The sequence below is a fragment of the Artibeus jamaicensis genome, unplaced genomic scaffold, assembly GCF_021234435.1.
Source record: "Artibeus jamaicensis isolate MK-2021 breed Jamaican fruit bat unplaced genomic scaffold, CSHL_Jam_final contig_332, whole genome shotgun sequence".
In the NCBI taxonomy this organism is placed as follows: domain Eukaryota; kingdom Metazoa; phylum Chordata; class Mammalia; order Chiroptera; family Phyllostomidae; genus Artibeus; species Artibeus jamaicensis.
In genome coordinates, this window is record NW_026521788.1 from 25924727 (window position 1) to 25946097 (window position 21371).

Sequence of the window (21371 nt, forward strand, 5' to 3'; positions counted from 1 at the left end):
GTTCCCAACATGAATGTGGGGAATCAGCTCTGTCTAAAATAGTAATTCCACTTTTTAAGTATACAAAAGTGCCTTGTTTCATGAACAGTGAAAGGACAACAAACTCACAGTTATTAACAACCACACCTAAAACGAAAGCAAACTAAAAGGACAGCTAGATCAGGAGTGGAAACATAGAAATGAAGATCTCAAGGAGGGTTAGCAACAGGGGAGTGGGAGGAGGAGAAGGGGGAGAAGGTACAGAAAATAAGTAGCATAGACAGTAGAAAGAAAATAGATGGGGGGGGGCAAGAATAGCATGGGAAATATAGAATCTAAAGGACTTGAGACACATGGTCATAAACTAAAGGGGGGGTGATGGTGGGGATGGGGGGATAGGGTGGAGGGGAATGAAGGGGGGAATAGAACAACTGTAACAGCATAATCAATCAAAAAAATAAAAATTAAAAAAAATTCCTACAGTGAAGTTAAAAAAAAAAAGTGCCTTGTTTCTTCCAAGGAAAAATGGAAGTCATCTTTCTGATACTTTTCTTATAGACCTTTCTATTTTCTCTTTATTTGCTGTAAACAGTAAGAGGAGCCTATGATACAGACAGAAATCTAAGATCAGTCAATGATAGTTGAAAGAGACTTTTTTAGAGATGATACATAACCCTTCAAAAGAAATAAAATAAAAAACTTGTGGTGCTCTCACAAAATTTTTACATATTTATATTTTCTGCTGAGGATAATGAAATTTCAGTTTCAGCAGGGCTATGGCATTGTAAGATTGCTGCTTAGCTCCTGCATTCAACTTTGTCCTTAGGATCTTTCTGACACACTTTACTCGTCTGGAAAAAGAGAGATTCACTGGAGCGGAAGGGTGGCTCCTAAAGTCAATGCAGTGTTGTAAAGACGTGTGGTGGGAAGGATTCAGAAAGAGCCAAAGGCTATTTAACTATATGCTTTTCATTTTTCCTCTTAACTCTCTGCTTAACTCTCTCCTTTCCTTATGATCCCCACCACTGTACCCTTCCTCTCCTACTCCCTTCATCTCCCTCCCCTTACACTATGTCACCTCTCTAAAGATGATACATTTTTAAATCATCCCCAAACTACCATCCGTGATTGGTAGAAAGCCCGGTAAATTAAAATGGTTTAAATTGCTAGGGAGATAGTCCTGTTTTATGCAATAATGCCTTTTCATGTTATTCAATATTTCAATTAATCTTTTTATTTATTTGATTGCTTCAGTTACTGTGCTACAAATTTGTGACTATTTTGAGTATAATTTGTCTGGCAATGAGTTAATATTTAAAGTTGTTATTTAGTGCATTTAAAAATGTTCATATTATTGAAATTATTTGATGAAATTGACTTATCCTCGTATACAAAAACTACATTTATATGACAGTGGGAGGAACATTGGATATTTAGAATATCTGGTTTTTGACTCAGCTCAAATTTTTTTGTGTGCCTTTCTGTGCAATTAGGAGGATAATTGGCAAAATTTGTATAGATCTGTAGATTAGTTGGTAGTATTTATCATTAGTAATTTGTTGACTTTGATAATTCTGTAATAGCCACATAAAATGCTCACATTTGGAAAGTACTTAATGTCCTTTTTCTGATCCAGATCCAATGCTGGATCCTACACTGCATTTACTTATGTTTCCTTGGTCTCTTTAATCTGGAACGATTCCTGTTTTCCTGTGTCTTTTATGATCACTTTTGAAAAGTCAGTATTTTGTAGAATGTCCTTCAAAGTAGGGTTGACTGATATTTCTTCATAATCAGTGCTGTTGGCAGGAAAATACTTATAAATGCTGTTGTATCTTTTTTCATGTATCAAGATTTCAATTTACTGGTGATATTATTAACTGTGACCACTGGGTTGAAATGTTGACCCACTTCACACACTTTAAAGTTACTATTTTGCCTTTGTAATTTAGTTAATAAGTATCCTGTGGTGAAGTACAAGAGAATGTAAATAATTTGTTCTTTTACAATATTTTTACCCACTTTTAGCATCTATTGATTTTTACCTTCAATAATTATTGTGGTATTTGCCAAAAGTGGTTTTTCCATTCCCATCAGTTTTCTGTATTTATTTATTGGAATTCCTTGTGAGGAAGAGCTGCCCCTGGCTCACATTCCTTTATTTTTTTCAGCATAAATTAGTAGCAAAATGTTTATCTTCTTATAGCCCCTTCTTTGTAACATGAAATATAGCACACTTGTAGGTACTCTTTGCACTTTAGCTTTTTTTCCTTGTTAAATATGTCTTGGAAATCATTCCATAAAAGCTCATACATATCTTCTTCATTTTTATAGCTGAATTATAGTCCATTGTGTGAGTGTATCATAGTTTATTCAGTCAGTCTCTCATATGGGCCTTTAAGTTATTTCCATTATTTTGCAGTTACAAATATTTTAATGAATAATCTTGTATACTCATATTTTTATGTCAAAGCTATTTCTCCAAGGTAAATTTCTACAAGTGGATTGTTGAGTCTCAGGATAGGTGCATATGCAGTTTTATTAGATATTGGCAAATTCTTCTTCAAAGGAGTTATAACTCTTTTCATTTCCAACAGCAGTGCATGTGAATACCTGTTTCTAATAGGGTTATTTCAGTGTTTGGTTATCAACAATTTATAAGTCATTGGCATCAAATAAAATTCATTAGAATGGTAAATATCTAGCCTTATTCCAAACACATAATTTCTGTAAGAATTAAACCAAATTAAGACTGTAACAACAATGTAAAATTAAAAATAACCTATAGTTAAGTGAAATTTGAATGTTCTGTTCACTGCTGATTCATAACATCTTTTCCTTCATAAAATAGAAAGTTGTTCATTACATGGGCTATTAGGTTGACTCTTCAATTTGAATGACAGTCCTAAAATTTATAACTTTTGGAACAGTATGAAGAAATTTTCTGCAGATCATGAATGGGGCAAAACTGAAAAATACTCAGCCCTAACACTTTTGTGGTTTCCAAATGCACATGTTTTCTCTGTCCTCTTAGCACTAGCAGTAGGCAACAACATGTACAATGTATGTTTGTATACTTTGCCTTTCCTTCCTTGATTATTACTTTCCCTGTTTGTTTGCACAGCATCTGGGTGGACTGCAGTTCAGTTCTGACAGTGACTACCTGGAGTTAACATCAGACTCCACAGGTTCAAGGACTCAATTCTCTATAACACTTCCCCCACTTCAGACTTCAGATGAGCTTTGGGGGTGCCCAAGCCACCTATGCTTTTAACCAACTTGGCTATAAGTTCAGGGATTTCCACAGTCCTTTCAGGCTTGATAGTTCACCTAAATGACTCACAAAACTCAAGAAAGCACTATACTTAACAACTACAGTTTTATTATGAAGGATACAGGTCAGGAACAGTCAAAATAGAGTATAGGGACACATCTGGAAGGATTCTGGACACAGAGATTCCATGCCTTGTCCCCTGAGAGTCATGGCCTGTTACCCTCCTATAGCACATCAGTGTATTCACCTAGGAAGTAGCTCCAGTAAGCTTTGGTGTCCAGAGATTTTATTGCGGTTTTATTACATAGATATGGCTGATTAAGTCATTGGTCATATGATTAAACTCAATCCTCAGCCCTTTCATCTTTGGAGTTTGAGCCAACCCCATAGTCAATCCTGAATCTATCTAGGAGCCCACAGTGAGTCACTTTATTAGCATTAGAAAGGCATTCTTGTCACACAAAATACCAAGGGTTTTTGCGGTTGTTATTGTTTTAAGTATAGTTGGTATACCATATTATATTAGTTTCGTGTGCACAACATAATGATTCACAGCTCTGTGCCAGTAACCCAGGATAGAAAATAGATATATTCTTTATTATATCACATTAAGAGTATAATGAGTAGGTTATTATTTATACATAAAGCTTTACAATTAGGGTGCAGTTATGTAATCTAATCAATAAAAATTAGAGAGTACAAATGCCCCAAATTTAGAATAGAAACTGAGAAATTGTAAGAAAGTTTATTTCAAGGCCACAGCTTGATATCTAGGGATGTGTTTTATTGAAAGGTTATTTATTATTTGTAGTCCTGTCCAATGGGCAGAACTAGGAAATACATACATGATACATGCACACATACATGCATATATGTATTGTGTGTAGCCCTACATGCATATAGACATCTGTATGTATATTTAATTTTTTAACCTTACCCATGAATTTATGTGGTTATATCCAATTCAACTTTAGGGGTATGGAGTTTTAACCTAACCTCTCCTATAATACATTTTTCTTCCCTTTCTCTCACACTAAGATGCTGTTTTGTTAGGACACATGTTATGATAGAATTAAAAGTCCACATACTTGCTTATTTAGTTTATGCCATAGAAGATACACAACAGTCTCACAAATAATATTCTTAATACTACTCCTCCCATCATGATCACTGAAAAGTTTTAATTTTTTTACTTATATCTATGTTTTCTCCCATTTTTAAAAAATTTATTACATTTTTAGAGTATATAGTCATTATGTATGCTATTCTCTCTGTTTGCTCTAATTTATCCTTAGATATATAAGAAACTATATATTTAATTACTGCCAACAATTCTGTCTTGATGTTTCTTTTGTTATTTTGATTTCCTGAAACTTAGAGTGATTTCCTCAGGACACCCTTATGGGAACAATATTCCTTGAGTTCTTTCATGTTATTAGCTGTTTGCAGCTTTTATACTTGAAACTAAGTTTGGCTGAATACAAAATTCTTACCTTGTATTTTCTGTCCTCGTTTGTTTTAAAATATGCTTCATTTTCTGTGCTTCAAATCTGATGATAATCTAATTTTCTTTCCCTCATAAGTCACTTGTTCATTGTGCCTTTTTGCGCAAACATATTTTTTCTTTAAAATGATTTGGTTCAGGAAAGTTGTCTTAAAATATTTATAGATAGTCTGTTTTCTTGCTTTGGTTTTCTCTTTTCAGGCTCTCTTTTTACCCACGTGCTGGATCTTTGCCTGGCTTCAGTATTGTTTTCTTCTACTCAAAAACTTTTATGTCTTCATATACTTTTGTTTTTGCATTTTTTTACCTTCTATTTCTCTTAAGACAAAAATTGTTGTATTTAATTCTCTGTTCCTTCTAGATTACTCTCAATTTTTGAGATACTTAAAAATATATTTTTAATACTCTACTGAGTTCTCTTACTTTTTTTCTTATTTTTTTGCTCATCCTAACATGTTTTGTTTCATGTCTTGTGTCATTTTATTAATGCCTTTTAGCTCGGTTGAAAATACACTTCAATTTGCGTCTGTTTTGTGATCAGTCTTTCTGACATTCATTCAGTCATCCTACGCAGAGATTTCATTCTGTTCTGTTCAGTCACCTCGGTTGCACCTATGTACCACCACCTATGTAAGTCTTGGTCAGGGGGTGGGGCGGGGGGGGACTTCGACCTGAATCTATAAACTCTCTAAACCTAACCACCATGGGAAATAAAGGCAGAGGAGCATGTTACATAACATCAGAAATGTGCATTCAACAAAATCTAGACAAATACATTCCATAAGAGAAATAACTCAGTTTTTTAAACCAGAATTTTAAAATAGAATTCATAGATCAAGAGAGACCCAGAGGATTATATTATCTAGTGACAAAGTATAGACTTTATTTGGGTCCCAATACCAATTTGATGCAAACTGTTTGGTGTAAGGGGTAAAAAAGAAGCAAACTGTTTGTAAAAACGAACTTGTAAGGTAGTAGGGAAGGTCTAAACAGTGGTTGAATTATTTGTTGCTATTAGGAAAATGCTGTTAAATTTTTTAGGTGGATAGTGGTTTTCTGGTTGTTTTTAAGTTATTTTTGTCTCTTAGACATTAAAAAACCACTATACACACACACACACACATATTTTTTTTTTTAATTCAGAGAACACCTCACTGACAGAGTGGAGTTTGGGCACAGCAGAGAAGGTCTGGAGGACATATGGCTGAGGGAGGAACACTCCAGACAGACAGGCAGAAAGTGAACGTCAGTGAAACTAGCATGGCTAGTAAAGGAAATTAGTAGGAGATGAGTTCTTCGGGGTGCTAGATTATTCAGGATCTTGGCAGCCATTTTAAGGACTTTGTCTTTGACCTTTAATTAAAAGGAGGGAATCGGGTGTGATTTTAAACAAGGGAGTAGAAATGTAATTTACCTTTTACAGTGATTACTCTGGCTGCTACATTTATTCATTAAACAAATATTTTTTCAGTGACTATTTTTGCTAGGTACTATACTAAGTTCTGGGAATACAAAACACAAAAATACCTGCCTTGGTGAAATTGATACTTTAATAAAAAAAAGAATACAGTATAAAGGAAGCAAAGGCAGAACTAGAGACTCTTCATTAGGTGATGGCAATAATCTAAGCAAAAGATGACAGTGGTTTAGACCAAGAAAATAGTGGCAGAAGTAGTGAGAAGTATTTGTTTTAATTCTGGATATATTTTAAAGATAGAACCAATAAAATTTGCTAATAAGTTGAATGTGAGACTGAGAGAAAGAAAAGTCAAGGATAACTACATCTTCTTGTTAAAATAGCGTATGAGATTATTGTTTGTGACTAGGATTTTCACATTACTTCCAGTTGTCACCTTTTCAGAGTTAGGGGCGTATCATGGAGTGTGGCATCTGAGGCTTACTCATCTACATTGTTCCTGATTTCAACTGTGGATCATAGATTTCCAAATTTTTATCAGTTCTATTCAGCCTCTTAAGAGTGAATGGTACAGAGGCATATTGATGCTTTGTCTGTATGCCATTGGAGGTATGTTATGGTTATTAGAGTCATGGGACCTCTGATCTGTTAGCCAATTAAACTGTGTGCAATGGCAAGTCCATCTAATCTCTCTAGCTCTTAATTTTCTCATCTGAAAAATGGTAATAGGCATACTCTGTTTTTGTCAGTATTATATAAAATCTGTGAATATGATTTCAGAAACACAAAGCTTATATTTAAAAAAAAGACAGTGTTGTAATTACTCCAATTTTTATTTACTTTTCTATCATAATACAAAGTAAGTAAAATAGAATCTATATGATCTTGAGCACAGACGTAAGCATAAAAGAATAAATTTTTTTCACAATTTTGGTAATATCCAAATTGTGGCCTTTGGTAATTAGTATAAAAACAGAATTGTTGGTTGAAAGATTTTTAAAAGAATAGAACTGAAACTTTATTTTATCTTTTTCCTTTTAGCTTAAGGTGCTGTCTTGGAGATGGAAAGTCCTTTAATTTGACAGTTTATTTATAGTACATATATTCTGTGTCAGGCACTGCCCTCTGCACTAGGTATTCTAAAATCACTAAGAATGTTAATTCTGCTATTACACAGTCAGCTACTTATCACAGCCACCTTCCTCTCAGAGTTTTCCAAAAGAGGAATCTCTGATGTGTTTTTGCACATGGAACTCAGTCCAGAGTAGGTGTCCCGGCTAATGTGAATCATTTTAAGGGCCTCAATTTGTTACAGTCCTGTACTGATTTAACAAGCCCAGAGACTCTGGTTCCCAACAAAAGCATTTGTCAGCCCCCTTTCTCTCTGGTTTCAGTACATGGTGCAGAGAAGGAAGACTAAGGGACTGGGATGTGAGCTCCCTATTATCAAATTTTGTGACTTGTGAAACACAAGAGTTAAATCTATCAACTTTTTCTATCCTCAAGAGCTGATTGGCCCCTTTTATTTTTAACTCCTTATATTTGTAAGGGTATTCTAATGTTCATTCAGAAATTTGACTGCTTATAGGATTTGTGTTATTTTCAAGGCCAAATATATGTGGCATTCCCATTACAGCTGATTTATATTGAACTGGCATGCCTTTTGAGCTATAATGAATAATTTACTTTGAGAAGTAATATGTGTTTTCAGTAATTGACCTGAATAAACTATTAAACATGAAGACATTTGTTAATTGAGTTGCTATTAATAGTAATTTACTCAAATTAAGATATAATTTTTAACTTGATAAATAGAATTCTTTCATTATAGCATCAAACCAACTTTGATAATTTGTAGAAAATTAATTTCTTACAACATGACAGAATACACATTTTCTTTCTCTCAGCATGGTATTATATTAATTCAAGAGCGACCTCTTCAGTTCCTACCTCTTCCTGCCTTCAGAAGAAGGATATACTGAATTCAGAATTTTGTTTATTATAATTAAACTTTGCATTTATTATGGTGAAATCAGACTTTATATTTACTGTTATATGAAAGTCAGAAATATACTGCAAGGAATACTACAAAATAAAATAGCAGAATTTTTTCTTGCAGTTGAGGACATTTAAACAACCACAAAATGGGTGAAAAATATAGAAATTCACCAAGCAGTATTATCAAAACTAAAGGGTTATTAGTGCTGTTTTTCAAATAACAGATGAAAATATGTGAAATATATGGATTCTTTCAAAATGGAAGTGGAAGAATTATGAAACTGAATTGCTTTTTAAAATGTGATTTTAAAAAAATTTATTGTTCATGTCATTACAGTTGTCCCAATATTTCCCCCTTTGTCTGCCTCCACCCAGTCCCCCCCACATTCTCTCATGCAATCCCCACCCCATTGTTCATGTCCATGGGTCATGTGTGTATGTTTGTATAATGTGTTAATTACTGTGTGGCAAGTGCATGAGAAGAGGTTGGCCTTTTCTAGAAATATTTTTTATTTCTTTTTTAAGTATATTTTATTGATTATGCTATTACAGTTGTCTCATTTTTTCTCTCCTTTATCGCCCTCCACCCTGCACCACCCTCCCTCTAGCATTTTCTCCACTCTTAGTTCATGTCCATGGGTTGTACATGTAAGTTCTTTGGCTTCTCCATTTCCTATGCTGTCTGTAACTCCCCCTGTGTATTTTGTGCCTACCAATTACGCTTCTTATACACTGGACGCTTTTTCCCCATTCTTCCACCACGGCCTCCCTGCTAGAAAACCTGCTGTTGTACCCAGAATTATCCAATCAGATGCAAACTTCTTATGCTACATGACCAATAAGATGCAGCTCTGTATATGACTTATGTATGTATTGTTAAAGGCAGGGCATTCACATCAGATGGCTATTGTGTTGGCTGTTGTCATTTTTTTATTTGACAGTCTAAAGAAAAAGAGATCTGTGCCCCTGACTCAGTAGTCAGCTATTACATGTTTTTTAAAATTGCTGACACTACTACAGATGTTCCATTTTCCCATGCTTTGCCTCCCCCTACCCAATACCACCCAATGCACATTTTTTAATACAAATTTTTTAGGAAAAAATAAGGATGTCCATTATACATGGGTATAATGATTACATACCATGGGTAAAATAATGTGTAGCATGCACAGATTAACTACTCCAAAAATATTTTGTTTTCTTGTAATGTTTTTTTCTATACTTGTTCTTAAACTTTTATTTTGAAATGATTTCAACCTATAGAAGAGTTGTAACAACAGTACAATTAAATCTCTCCTCTGTGCTTTGAGATCTCTCTGTCTCTCTCTCCTCCTCCTTCCACATGTATGCCTAACCACAGTACATACCAAATTTTTCTGGTTCTCTCAAGAATGTTCTTTCTAGCAATTTTGTTTTCCTACTTCAGTATCCAATCCAGGATCATACATTGCCTTTACTTGTGTGGCTCTGGTTTCCTTTCATGTGCAACAGCTACTTGATATTTCTCTTTCATGACAGTGGCATTTTTAAAGAGTATATCTGACTGTTCATTATATGCAAAGTTTTAACAAATTGAAATTATTCCCATTAATACAACTTTATATCCTTTTTCCCACTTACTATTATATTTTCAGCATTTTCCAGTGTCATTAATTGGTCTTTTGATTATCATTTTGGGTGGCTATATAAGATCATTTATTTTCATTAGTCTTCTGTTGTTGAACATTTTTACTCTTTCTCACTTTTCCAATATTACGAGTACATTTGAGGAAAACATCATTGTAAATAAATCTTCATTTTAATTTTAATTTCTGAATCCATATATCCAGTATTTGTAAGTGCTTACAACATGGAACAACATACAAAAATCCTACTGAAAACAATAATTAAATGTTAATTTCTATGATGCTGAATATAATTAGAATGGAAATTTGGAAAAGAAGAAAATTACCAGATAATGAAGTTAAAAGTTAGCAAATACAAATACATTCATTTTGATTTGAATTTTAAACAAGACATGTAGTATTTGGATGGACATACACTAAAAAATTATTCATTGCATATTTGAAATTCAAGTTTAATCAGGCATCTTGTATTTTTTCTGGCAGTCATACCAGAGGATTGAGTGTTCAGGACAACTTCATGATAGAGATGATGAAAGGGAGTAAAGATGTTTTACACAAAGGAATGGCTTGAGAATGCCAGTGAGGCGAGAGTGAGGATAGTTTGTATGATGTTCTGTGAGGATAAAGACTTTGTGTCTTATTTGCTGCCATATCCCCAACCCCTTAAACAGTGCCTATGTACTATAAGCACTCAATAATTATTTTCTGAATAAATAAATGAGTTTACCCTGTGAATAAAACCAGGCCTTTTGGAATAACGTTACCTGTTGTAACTAAGTAGATAAATATCAAATTTATGTGAGCCCAGAAAACCTGGCATATTTGTATGTTCTGTTTTCCTTTATTCATTTATTTCATAATAATTCATTGAGTGTGTACTTTGTATCAAATGTTGAGAATACTTTGGCAAAAAAGAACAGATATGGTCTCTACCCTCATGGATTTTAGAATCTAGAGGGAGTGACAGACATTATTTAATTAAGGCGCTCATTAATTTGTTATTATAAACAGGTGAATATTGTGAGGGGAAAGTACTTTGTTCTGAAATCATATACAATGAGGGTATAATCTTAAAAAGCAAACTACTTGGAGGATGGGGTTTTGTGTCTTAAGGGATAGATTCAATTTCTTCTATGAAGTCTACATTCATGCACCAGTTTTCCCCCTGAGTTTGTAGAACACTCACTGGGCTATCACACTTCTTCACTAGATTGGTTTTTTTTTTATGTAGGTGTTTAAGTTTATATAATACATTATATATTATTTCTGAGAGCAGAGATTAGGGTAAGTAAAAAGGTGTTTAAATTTACTTTTCTCCCCTGATACAATAGGCATAAATAATTTATTTGTTGACTCATTGATATAATAATGGAGTTTTTGTAGCTCTAGATATTCCATGTACATTTAAGAGACTATTTCTGAATTCTCTGAAATTTTGAAGAAGTTTACAATGTGTAGTTGTCATTCTAAGTTTATAGACCTTGAGTGGCAATTATAGGTCAAGGATAAATGTCCAGTGATTTGCAGTCAGGGAGCTTTGATAACCATTGTGACATATTAACTTCAGTCAAAAAGTTGCTTTTGAATCTGCCTTCAGTCTATGGCCATACCACCCTGAACGTGCCTGATCTTGTCTGAATCTGCCTTCAATATACATATATTAAAAATTTGACTACTTCTTAACACCTCACTCACTGCCTTCCTTCTAGTTCATGATACCATTACACTTGCCTGGATTATTGCAATAGCCTCACAATTGCTCTTCACTCTGGTCTTGCCTCCTTGCAGCAACAATGGGAAGATATCACAGGGTATGCAGGGGGGTAGGGGGGTTAAGGTTAATCTTTACTGTATTTTTTCTATTACCATTTTGTCCTCTTATACCCTCCTTCTCCCAGCAATAACTACACTGTTGTCCATGTCCATGAGTCATTTTTCCTTTTTGCTCAATCCCTCTATCCCCTAACCTCCACTCTCCCTCCATTAACTATTATCTCGCTCTCCATCTCTGAGTTTGTCCCCATTTTTCTTGTTAGTTCAGTGTCTTCATCAAATTCCATATATGAGAGAAATCATACAGTATTTATCTTTCCCTGATTGGCTTATTTCACTTAGCATAATTTTCTCCAGGTCCATCCATACTGTTGCAAAGGGTAAATCTTTTTTACAGCTAAGTAGTACTCCATTGTGTAAATGTCCCATACTTGTTTTATCCACTTATCTGCTGATGGATGATTGGGCTGCTTCCATATCTTGGCAATGGTAAATAACACTGCAGTGTTATTTACTACAGTGGCTGTACCAGTCTTCATCCCCACCGACAATGCAAAAGAGTTCCCCTTTCTCCACATCCTCGCCAACACTTGTTTGTTGTTTTATTGATGGTAGTGATTCTGACCAGTGTGAGATGACATCTCATTGTGGTTTTAATTTGCATTTCTCTGATAATTAGTGACCTTGAGCATCTTTTCTTATGTCTATTGGCCATCTGTGTGTCCTCTTTGGATAAATGTTTGTTCAGGTCCTTGGCCCATTTTTTAGTTGGGTTTTTGATTTTTCAGTATAGAGTTTTGTACGTTTTTTTTTAAATTTTGGATATTAACCCCTTAACAGTTTTATTGGCAAATGTGTTCTCCTATCCTGTGGATTATCTTTTTGTTTTGTTGATGGTTTCCTTTGCTATACAAAATCTTTCTAGTTTGATGTAGTCCCATTTGTTTATTTTTTCTTTCATTTCCCTTGCCTAAGGAGATATACCCAATAAAATATTGCTATAAACAATGTCCAAGATTTTGCTGCCTATGTTTTCTTCTACAATTTTTATGGCTTCATGTCTAACATTTAAATCTTTGATTGTCTTGTCTTTGCATTTATTCATCTGTGTGGTGTCACAAGGTGGTCTAGTTTTAATTTTTCTGCATTTATCTGTCCAATTTTCCCAACACCATTTATTGAATGGACTGTCTTTAGCATATTGTATGTGCTTGCTTTCTCTGTCAAGTATTAATTGACTATAAGGTATGGGTTTATTTCTGGGCTCTCTATTCTGCTGCATTGATCTGTATGTCTGTTTTTATGCCAGTACTATGCTGTTTTGACTACTGTGGCCTTATAATATAGTTTGATATTAGGTAGTGTGATTCCTTATTGGAGATTTTTAAATAGTAGTGGTAACATACTAGATAAGTGCTTTGATAGTTACATTGTGTCTATTACATTGGAATAGGAGCATAATAAATGTGGGTTGACTTGTTGTAACAGGCAATGAGAGTCAGGAGAGTTTAGCATTCAGTGTTTAAAGACTTCATTTTCTTAGTAGCTAAATGATATAAGCCTAGCAATAGGAGTATTTTGAATTTACATCATTTTGTTTATTAATAGCCATTTAAATCTTACTATATAATATGCCATATTCATATGATATACTCTAATGTAGTTGAACTACTTTTTAGGTAAACTTGTTAATATCTGACAACAATCTTACATAACAAGAATAATTAAGACTCTGGGATTGACTTAAGGATAAGTTAATAGACAAAGGATAAAGTTCAGAAATCGACCCATGTATAGTCACCTAACCTACAACAAAGGTACCACTGGCAGATAGAAAGAAGGGAGTGGTGCTGGGGTCAGTTGGATCCTCATGTGGAAAAAAATTAACTTTCACCCTTACCTTACACCAAACACAGAATATCAGTTCTATAATATGTAGAACATCAGTACAATACATCAGTATATAAATATAACACGTGCAACAATAAAGCTTCTAAAAGAACTCATAAGAAAATATCACCATGGTCTTGGTTAGGCAAAAATTTTGTATCAAGGACACAAAATGCTAACAATAAAGAAAAAATAAATTGGACTTGGTAAAATCAAGAAATATATTTCACCAAATGACATCATCAGGCAAATGAAAAGACAGCAAGCAAAATATAACCAGAAACAGTGAATTTAAGAACAAACTGATAGTAACCACTGTTTCCTTAGTAGCTAACTATAGGGAGGGAATAATAGGAGGAAATGGGCAAGGGTTTTTAGGAACACATATAAAGGACACATGGATAAAACCAAAGTGGAGTCGGATCAAGGGCAGGGAATGGGGATGGTTGGGGTTGGGCAGATTGGTGGAGGGGAACTGGAAACAACTGTACTTGAACAACAATAAAAGAAAAATTTTTAAAAAAACGACAAAATACAAAGTAGGCTCTAAAATTATGAGAAGTTCAGCAGGGAAGATTAGTGGAAGGAAATACGGTTATGCATCATTTTTTCTATACTATAACAAATATAAATTATACATAACAATTTTTAGAAGAAAAATCAGTCCTGTTCTGTTTTTAGAGAAAGTGAGAAAATGGAGTTTAACTTAATGCTACTTTACATATGTTTATATATGACATACAGATTGTGAAAAAATTATATGACCAAATTGACTAAACATCCTCTTTGAAAAAAGGGTGACTTTTTTGCCTTCCTACATATGCTTTTATGCTGAATCACGGGTGATTAAGACAAACATGATTTCCCTTATAGTCTCTTGTACTCTGTCCTCTTACTCTTTCTTGTGGTAAAATGGGAACTGCGTTGCTCAGACCATGGGAGGGTAATGGTACATCACTGTCCTCTCTCTTTTTCTTTTCTCTTGTCCTTTCACTTTTGTCTTTGATTATTGAATATTTAATATACTTCAAAGAATAAATATTGCTTATATGTCACAAAGTGCTTCCTTCCTCATTTGAGTATTTAAAGCTCTTGCCAATCCCCTGCAGAGCTAATACCTGTTCTGACTTTTGTATTTTCATTTCCATGTGTGTATGTGTGTGCATATACATTTCTTGCATATGTACATATATACATCTATCTTTATACAATATACTGGTTGCCTCTCCTTTAGCTTTGTAGGTGTGGTATAACATGGTATGTAGTCATCTTGGGTTTTTCCCTTTTCATTTAATATTGCTGTATGTAGCTGAAGCTTATTAATTACATTATTATATATAATATTCTATTGTTAAAATTTTTTGTCTCTTTTTCTTTGCCCTCTCCCTCCTCCTTTGATCTCCACCTATAGCAGAAGTTAAATCAGGAAAATCATCAGTGACTTCACATTTACAGCACACTTAACAGAGTTGAAATTATGCTTTGGAAATATAGACACCATTGAAATCCCTTCTATTTCTACAAATATAGAAACTATATAGGGGTAAGAAAAAGTAGGTCAAATTACCAGCCATAATTACCTGAAAGATAAATCATAAGTAAGGACACAAAATAATAACAAGACAAATAATGCAAATAAATAATACAATAATTAATAAATAATAATATAAGAATAAACTGTGTTTCACATATACCTGTAAACCTGCTTTTGCCAACCTCTGTATGATTTGCATTCTTATACTGAGGTAAGAATTATATAGTTACAATGACAGCTGCAGCATAGAAAGTTTTAGCACACTGAAATGAAATCTATTTTGGAAACACTCTTGGTATCTGAAGAGCAGCGTGCTCCACATGGTGCCACTAAACCAATGAGTTTGAAGAAAATATTTTAATTGCTGAAACAGCACAAAGTATGAATTAGTCTTTTGTAAACAAATCTATTCTCCAGCTTAATTTCTGTATGAATAGTTGTATGTATAAAGTATGATGATTGTAAATATAACCTGCTTTATTTAGCATGTAATTTTTCCTACAAGTTCCAATAAAATGATACTGTGTTTCCTAAGTTAGTTATTATAATAAATTAGTTTTCCAGGTCAAAGTTAATAGCAAGTTATAAGGTACAGTAAAACTGGGTCAACACAGAGGCATAGGTAAGCACAGCTCACTTCCTCACATACAACAGCAAAAATTACAACTAAATTACAAAACAACTATCATCGAGAACCGTGAGAAAAAAGAGTTGTGTAGAAGTCCAACAACCTAGGAATTAAAGAAGTCACGTTCATTCAGGTGGGTAGGAAGAGCAGCGGTGCAGACACAGAACAGGCTGGTCCCATACCCACACATGGTACATACAAATCTGGAGGGATACCTCAGGAGTGAGGGATCTCAACCCCACACCAGACCACACAGCCCAGGGTTCCAGTGCCAGGAAGATAAGTTCCTATAACTTCTGGCTGTAAAGACCAATGGGGGTTGTGGCGGTAGAAGAAATTGCAAGATTCTCAGGTATCTCCATTTAAAAGACCCACAATGGACTTAGGGCTTACTCTGATGCACTCTCTTTGGGCTTCACTATGAGGGCAGAGGCTTGAACAACACGAGTGTCATACAGAGAGACTGAAGTGTCTGGCATTAGGGTGATTGCCAAAGGGAAGGCTTCCTCCCAGACAAAACTTCAGAGGCCAGACAGCAGCTGTTGCTCCATATTTGAGCCCTCTCCCACACAGAGCCACAGAGCTGTGGCACCATATTTGAGACTCAGTCAACCTGGATCACAGGGGTTGCCCCACCCTGGTGATTACCTAAGGTTCTGTCCAGTCCAACTTACAGTGCTCTACTAAGACAGGGAGTCAAAGCAGCTCTACCTAAAACATAAAAACAAACACAGGAAGGCTGACAAAAGGAAGAGACAAAGAAATATGGCCCAAATGAAAGAATAGAACAAAACTACTGAAAAGGGACTAAACAAAATGGAAATAGGCAATTATCAGATACAGAGTTCAAAACACTGGTTATAAGGATGCTCAAGGTACTCATTGGATACTTCAACAGTATAAAAAAGACCCAGGCAGAAATGAAAGTTACACTAAGTGAAATAAAGAAAAATGTACAGGGAATCAACAGTGCAGTGGATGAAGCCAAGAATCAAATAAATGATTTGGAACATAAGTAACAAAAACAATTTTCAATCAGAACAGCAAGAAGAGAAAAGAATTTTTAAAAATGAGGATAGGATAATAAGCCTCTGGTATAACTTTAAATTCAGCAACATTTGAATCATAGGGGTGTCAGAAGGAGAAGAGGAAGAACAGGAAGTTGAAAACTTATTTTATAAAATAATGAAAGAAAATGTCCCTAATTTGGTGAGGGAAATAGACATACAAGTTCCCAAACAAGTTGGATTCAAAGAGGAACACACCAAGACATATTATAATTAAAATGCCAAAGGTTAAAGATAGAGAATCAGAAAAGTAGAGAGTTACCTACAAAGGAGTTCCCATAAGGCTGTCACCTGATTTCTCAAAGGAAACTTTGTAAGCAAGAAGGGACTGGTAAGGAGTATTCAAAGTGATGAAAAGCACGGAGTACAAGCTAGATTACTCTATACAGCAAAGCTGTCATTTAGAATGGAGGGGCAGGTAAGTGCTTCACAGACAAGGTAAAGATAAAGCAGTTCATCAGCACCAAGCCATTATTATATGAAATGTTAAAGATACTTATTTAAGAAAAAGATTAGCAAAACTATGATCACAACTAAACTCACAAGATCAAAACTAAATTCACAACTATCAACAATTGAATCTAAAAAACAAACTAAACAAATAAGCAGAACAGAAACAGAATATATGAAAATCATTTGGATGATTACCAGTTGGGAAGGGGAAGGGGAATAATGGGGGAAAAGGAGTAGTGATTAAGAAGTGCAAATTGGGAAGTACAGAACAGGCAGTGGGATCTAAAGAACAGTATAGGAAATGGAGAAGCCAAACAACTTATATGTATGACCCATGGACGTGAACTAAGGGCGGGATTGCTGGAGGGAGTGAGGGTTGCTGGGTGGAGAGGAACAAAGGGGTAAATTGGGACAACTGTAATAGCATAATAAAATATGTTTTTAAAAGATATGTTAAAACTTAGAACATTGTTATTCACTTTAAATAGTAACTATAATTCTGATTTTTAGTGGGCCATTTTGATATGAATATGTATTATAGTGAAGCAGTGTTTTGTATCCCACAGAATATGGTTCATTATAAAGGAACCCCAAAGTATTTATTATATAAAAACATAATTTTGGGTACATGCAGATGTAGCTTATTTTATATGTAAACATGTTATAGTCATTGTGGTAAGCCATTTTATTAATGTGACCACAGACTTAAGATAATATGAAATTTGGTGTAGATTTTAACTTTAAAATATTATTTTAGGGGCCCTGGCTGGTATAGCGCAGTGGATTGAGCGCAGTTCAATTCCCAGTCAGGGCGCATGCCAGGGTTGCGGGCTAGGCCCCAGTAGGGGACATTCCATAGGCAGCCACACATTGATGTTCCTCTCCCTCTCTTTCTCCTTCCATTCCCCCCTCTCTAAAAATAAAAAAAAAAAAGAAATCTGCTTTAAAAAAATTACTTTAGGGGCTTTCCCTTGAAAATGTAACTTATTCAACGCAACTTTTTTTGTTGTTACGTAAATAACCCATTTATAATAAACTAGCAGTATTTCAAATTGTGGAGCTTCTTATCTTCACTTCCTTCAGTCTTCTGATGGTAGGCTTAACTGTGATGGCAGAAGTGGTGCTGTAGGTCCAGGCACTGCCAGTGACTGTTGCCATGCAGGAACCGCAGTGCCAGATCCCCACAGCTTGCCTCGTCATCTTGGTTTTGCCACAGAAGGAGCATATATATTTGGCATGCTGGCTGATCTCAATTTTCTTCACCGTTTTCCACCATACCAAGCTTCATATTTACCGATAATTCTGACTTTCTTGGTGCATGTAGTCATTTCACAACACAGTAGGTTAGAACCAAAGAGTTAAACTCAATTTTTTAAAGTCATTTGTGTCACATCCCACTAGCTGCTTCATAAGTTAGAATCATGGATCAAAAGGGGTTGGGTGAGGATCAAAACAAAAATTGTCAGTTTTGTAGGATTTCTATTCTTTTTTAAGTATCTTTTATTAATTATGCTATTACAATTGTCTCAGTTTTTCCTCCTGTATCCCCCTCCACCTGGTACCCTTCTTCCCTCCAGCAATCACCGCCCATAGTTCATGTCCATGGGTCGTACATATAAGTTCTTTGGCTTCTCTATTTCCTATACTATTCTTAACCTCCCCCTGTTTACTTTGTACCTACCATTTATGCTTCTTAATCCCTGTACCTTTTCTCCCATTTTCCACTTTCCCATTCCAGCTGATAACCCTCCAAATGATTTCCATTTCTGTGATTCTATTTCACTTCTAGTTGTTTCCTTTGTTAGATTGTTTTTGTTGATAGTTGTGTGTTGTCATTTTCATGTTCATAGTTCTGATCCTCTTTTTCTTAAATAAATAAAAAAAGCACTTAGAAAGTTGAAATAATTCTGGTGTCAAATCAGAGATTACTTCCCGTATGATCAACCTAAAAATATAGTAGACTTGAACCCCTACAGAACATAAGTGGAGCATTTTACCTATTTACCAAAGCAGAGACTCCATTCATTCTTATATCACATTGGAATTGCACATACTTTTTTAGAAGCCTAGATCCATAATAATAATAATAACTACTATTATAGACTATTATTGTAGTTATTATTATTATTCTCTATGACAGTGATTTTCAACCTTTTTTTATCTCATTGCACACATAAGCTAATTATTGAAATTCTGCAGCACACTAAAAAAATACAGGGTCTGGCAGAAGTGGTGCCTGCTGGAGTGTACTTGGTAGGGTAATAATATGGATGGAATAATTTGTAGTTTTAATTTGAAAATATCACCTAAAATGTCATATGGTGTGTTTGAGTGTGATATTGTTATGTTACCGAATTACATGCTGATGATTTTGTAATCAAAGATTTTGTGATAAAAAGGGGCATTATTTGTGCTGTACCCTCTATATTATATTTCTTGCCAATCTGACAAAATAATAGGTATAATTTTGATTCATTTATACCTTATGGCTATTGTCGTGTTGGCTGTTGTCATCTTTTTATTTGACGATCTAAGGGAAAAGAGGTCAATGCCCCTGACTAAGTAGTCAGGTATTGCACGTTTAAAAAATTCTTGCAGTGCACCAGTTTGCCGCTGCACACTGGCTGAAAATCGCTGCTCTGTGAAGCAACCGAAACCTGGGGATGAAAGACACTATTCGTTTGTCTTCTTGGATAAGGGAGGCATTATAAGGATTGAAGTCTTATTAACCTCATTAAAAAAATAAGTCATGCAACAAGGAAATTTAAGTTATCACAGCTCCAGGGTGGCAATTACTTACATATTGACAACTTATACATGTTTTACATGCCTGTTTGCTCTCCTGTTCACTACTGAAATGTAGTTACCATAGCAATGAACACATCACATGGTGCCTGTGCTAGTTCTAAAATAGAGAATAGCAATATGCCATATGAGCCATGCTTATTTTCTACATAAGGACTGCATATACAACTTGAGGCTATTCCATACCCTTCTCAGTGCAGATAGCTTATCATTGATTTAGAAAGCTTTCAAAGTAAGAAGCAATTGGCAGGAGTATATTTCAAGTCTCCAACTTCCCTTGTACTATATTGTGTGTATTCTTTGCCACTGAGCTGAAAGAACAGTTTCACTAGCTTTGACCAGCAGGGACTCTACTGTTGCTTATTTAACCAAATATCTTCTGTTGGAATATCAGTACCACTCAGGAGATTTGGCAGGAGGGGCATATATAGCATTCATGGAAACATTTTCTTAGGCTTACTGACTGATTCTGAACCAATCTTAGCTTTTCTCCTATTGTCTTCTTTTATGTATCAACTTAAAAATATATAGGAGTCTGCTTTGGAATTTGAGGATAGCAGGATGCCAGCACAGCTGGAGGCACACTATTAGTTCCTTTTTAGAACCATTATTGCTTTGTAAGATTTAAGTGTAGGTTACACAGCAGTGTACCTATAAGAAAAGGACTTCAAATTTCTGTCACTGGGGCTGTTGTGTCTCTACTTCTGCCTTCTTGCATCCTTTAGAGTGCGTAGTAGTCTGTGAGACCTCAAGAAATAAAGTAGGAGCACAGCCCAGTTACTATGCATCTAATCAGATATTAATTGAAACAGTCCAAATGCTAATGACATATTAGACAATGGTGCTACTTTGTAATTACTATCATGTATAAAATAAGAAAAATAAATTTCAATTTGAGCTGCCAGCTACACTACACCTGTTGTCACTGGAGCTACAAATTAAAATATTTAAAATATTAAATAGAGCATAAAATAGCTATGCATAAATAGTGGAGGAACCCTGTGCTTTATTTCCTCATTACCTCTCCTCTTGACTCAAGTTTGTATCAGGTGAATCATAGGTCTTCAAGTAAAAATTAATAAATTTAAGACACTAAATAAGTTTATATATTTGACTGGATACTTCCAATGGGCATATATATTGACTTAGAATATTTGTGTTTGCCTTTTTGATCCCTTTATAATTTGAAAACCATATAGTATAGTTTTACAAAGAACAAATGACCAAAGATGTTAGTCTTATCTTGTACTTGAAGCTGATTTCTTTTTTCTTGGTCATTGTTTAAAAATTGGATATTGCAAAAATATATAACACAGGAAGAAAGCTCATTATCCCACCACATCTTGTAGTGAGATGATCACTATTATTAGTTTTGGGTATGTCCTTCTAGACTATTTTCCTACTGTAAAGTATTTAAAATACTA

The 21371-nt window shown here is 34.6% G+C and overlaps 1 protein-coding gene and 1 pseudogene across 2 annotated transcripts in view; one reads left to right on the forward strand and one right to left on the reverse strand.

The window, feature by feature from the left end:
• The window catches only part of ADK (adenosine kinase), a 596970-nt gene that overhangs the window by 418110 nt on the left and 157489 nt on the right, over window positions 1-21371 (forward strand). The gene's annotated exons all lie outside the window — the stretch shown is intronic.
• LOC119038120 (60S ribosomal protein L37a-like) lies at window positions 18190-18470 on the reverse strand (annotated as a pseudogene).